Consider the following 3,909-nt stretch of genomic DNA (forward strand, 5'->3'; position numbering starts at 1 on the left):
CCCCAAACCCAGATCCCAGTTCATTTGCAGCCACATCACTCACACCGTATCCTCGTGTGCGACAGCCCAGAAACGGCTGAGAAACGCATCGGGATTTTTGTTTTGAGCTAAAAGCATCGTTTTTACGAGCTCCTCGGAGAAAACACATCCCTTTCTAAATGCCTGGAAAACTCCCAGCAAACTGGGAGCGTTCCCCTATTCCAGCAAACAATGATAATGCTCGATGCTATAAACATCCGCCCTATTATTTCGTTATTAAGCATCCCTCCATTTGCTGCTATCACTGGTTTATTAGCATTTGCCATGGTTTGCATTACAGCCTGCCTCGGGGCTCCATCAGGCTCCCCCAGCGCACCGTGAAGAAAAAAAATATATGTAAATAACTGAAAATAAAGCAAGTCTGCCCTCAGGAATTTAGAGAGTTTGATCATTTATAGTTGGGTCTATGGAGATTGGCCATCGGAAGCAGAGCACGTCTCTCCACGAAGGGGAGAAATTACGGCAACAGTTTGATACCCCGAAGTCTTTGGGGTAACATTTTTGGGAAGTTTAGTGTGGATGGTGATGAAGAGAGTGATGGCTCAGCACGACGAAGCTCTTCAACATCACACTCCCATTGAAAAATGGATTTTTTTTTTTCCGTATTTTTCACACTCTCCTGAAGAGCTGCCCTGACTTTTACCGGCACATCCGCTGGAGAGGGAGCTGGAGTCCTCCACAAAAGCATCGTCCCAGCTACTTCCCAACACACCAACCAGCATGAGAGGCTGCGAGGTTTCCCACCACCTGCCTTGACCCTCGCCAACATCAAGTCCTGCCCAAAATTGCTCAATAAAAAGCCACAGCCAGGATTTCTCTAGCTCTGGGTGTACACACGCTGCCCGTGGGCTCGGGGCATCATCCTGCTCCAGGGAGGGATGCTGTAGAAAATGCTACATCCATACAGAAGTCCTGGAGGGTGAGACACCGGAGCAGTAACTCCCCAAAATTAAAAGCTGCTGAAACCAAGGAGGTCCAGGTGAAGGTGGGTATGGGAGATTCACACCATGGAAACACCCAAATTTATCAATAACGGCCCCACACTTGGTTCTCCCAAGGTGTGGCAGGAGGACTCAATCTCACATCGCCTGGACGTGGCACCCAATTTCTGGTGTGGCTTTTGTCCTTGACATGTGAACGCTTTTAAGATGATGAAACCATGTCATCTGTACTTTTTCCTTCTGAGCTCCAGCAGTTTTGTTAGGAGCTTGGGAAGAAAAACGTTTCGGGTTTTTTTTTCTTCATTCAGGAAGAACTGAAACATTTCAGCAAAATTGAATTAAAAAAAAAAACAACAAAAAAAACCCAAAACAACGCAGCTCCCGGCCAGCTTTCGGATCTCAGCCTTGTCCCGGTGCCAAGTTCATGAACATAGAGGGGAGGTGGGCTGGGGATCTTTTGTTTTGCTTTGTTTTGTTTTGACATAGCTAAAGGTTTTCCTGTAATCAACCGACCTCTAAAGAAAAACAGCAAGTTTCGCACACACTGAGCTATCTCACCCGCCGGGACACCTCCCATCTGATCCAGTCAAGAGCTGTCTAAATTGTCACTGATATCTGCGATAACAACAATTCAAAAATGCAAATACAACTGCCCTCCTGATTAGGTTTTTAAATGCCTGTAATTGGATCTTTCTTCCATGATATCAGGATTAGGCGCAAATTAAATTATCCAACTGTAGAAGTGTTTCAAACTACGTATTTATACTTTTACATATATATTTACAGGGTTTTTTTAAGAACAGCTTTGACCCAAAGCATCTTCTCATGCTCTTCCTAAACTTGTCACCATCAACCCCCTTCCTCTCCCCCATTCCTCTGCGATCCCTGGGGCTGGATTTCTCATTAAACATCAACCCTGACGCAATACTCGCCATGGTATCATCTACCCAGAAGTGCTAACAAAAGCCTCCTCATTTTTGTAGAATCGTACGATCGTTTGGGTTGGAAATGACCTTTTAAAGGTCATCTAGTCCTGCAATGAGCAGGGACATCTTCAACTAGATCAAGTTGCTCAGGCCCAAGAAAAATCCTTTCTGCATCACTTGCGCAGGCGACACTGCACGCACGACCGATAACCCAACAAAAATGGGTAACAGCTAAATTAGCATAGATGTCCACCAAGAAATCATAGCACCAAATGGAGACTGGTCTTATGAACCTTTCCTAGAAGGACTAGGACGCAAACATGAGCTCCTGGGGCAGCAAGGAGACCTGGAGGAGTGGTAAGATCCCTGCCTGGCTTCCCGGGAGGCAGCTTTCTGCTGGAAAATGGGCGATGTGGGCACCGCCAATGAGCAGATGAACCTATGGTCCTTCCTCCTTTATCCGCCAGCACATGCGGGGGGCATCTGTGCTTAAAAAAAATTGGCTGGACTAGTGTCAGCACAACGTGTCGTCTGGCCAGGGCCGAGGCTGAGACCAAGCTCAGCACGTCTCACGCCCGGTAATCTCTCTTGGCTGACCTTAAGTGGCATTTCTGAGCCCGAGGCAGAGCCATGCCCCCCATCTTCTCCTGCTCTTCGAGAAAGAAGAGACGGAGACACAAACCCCGGAGCTTTTATGGGTTTTTGCATGCTCTTCTTGAGGGCCCTCAGGGCAGCTCGGGGCACTCCACTTGCAGTTTTGCCCCCCGTGTTACTGGCAAGTGCCGTTTTTGCAGGCTCTCGGGAAAAACAACCCCTGAACTCTTACTCGAGAAGCGAACAGGCATTACATCAAGGTAAGGAGAACACCGAGCGTGACGTGCAACTACAACAGCTCATCAAAGCAAAGAAAAACGGGCACCAAAAAGGGAAATTTTACTTCCTTTCCAGTCTCTCAGGTAATTTACAGGCTACTTGGGCGGGGAAACAAACAAAAAAAAAAACCCAAGAAAAATCCTTCAAAGCCAGATTTCCAGGTATGCTTTGCAAAAGCAAAGAAAAAAATCCAAATTAAAGGATACATCCTGCTGCAGAAAAGGGTCTTTGTGCCTTTAACGGAGTTTGTGGGCAGCCTGGAGACACCACCCAACGGCAATGTTTGCCCCAAACCTTTTATATCTCTCTGCACACAAGGGCTAGACAGCTTCAGCTTCCTCACCCCCCTGCTTTTGATGGCTGGGATGATTTCTGAAAGCCTAATTTAGAGGACGGTCACGCGTAAAGCTCCTGGTTTTTGCACAGAAAATAAACCCTTACCTACTGCAGGGATGCTACCGCCCAAGGTGGCTCGTGGGGTCCCTCCACCTGGCCAACACAAGAGCCCCCAAAGGGCTGGGACAGTCAGTCACGTCAACACGTACTTAGGGAGCCCTTAATCTGTGGATTATTGACACGATAGACCATAACATCTCTTTAGGAGCCATTACAGCCCATCATGTCAGTAGGTACTTACGGAGTCCTTAATCCGTGGATTGACAGGCTAGACCATAAATTTGTGTCTATGTCTCATTAGGCAGCTCTTTATTACTCAACATATACAGTAGTCATGCAGGCTAAAGAGCCTTAAGATTATTTCTTTAATTTATTAACAAGTTGTCCACTCAATCACTTAAACGGCTCCTTGATCCTAGCAAAGTAAGTCAACCTTGCATGAAAATATGTGTCCACCTGAGTTTCCCCCCAAGACTTCAGTTTGCTGAAGTTTTCGAAGGGCTGGTATCCAGAAGCCGAGATGGTGCCAACAGACTTGAAATGAAACCTTGCAAGTCTGATCGGGACACAGAGGATAAAATTTGGCAGAAGTCATCAGGGGAAGGAGTCTGGCATTTCCCTGGTATTTGTTAACTAGGGCTTTGGTACGGACTCATGTTAGTGGTGACCTGCCAGCCTGGCAGCGCCCTGCTCAGTCCCCTGGTGACCCAACCAAGAACTTCCATCACCTTCAC

Source organism: Phaethon lepturus, unplaced genomic scaffold (assembly GCF_000687285.1).
Source record: "Phaethon lepturus isolate BGI_N335 unplaced genomic scaffold, ASM68728v1 scaffold30439, whole genome shotgun sequence".
NCBI lineage: Eukaryota > Metazoa > Chordata > Aves > Phaethontiformes > Phaethontidae > Phaethon > Phaethon lepturus.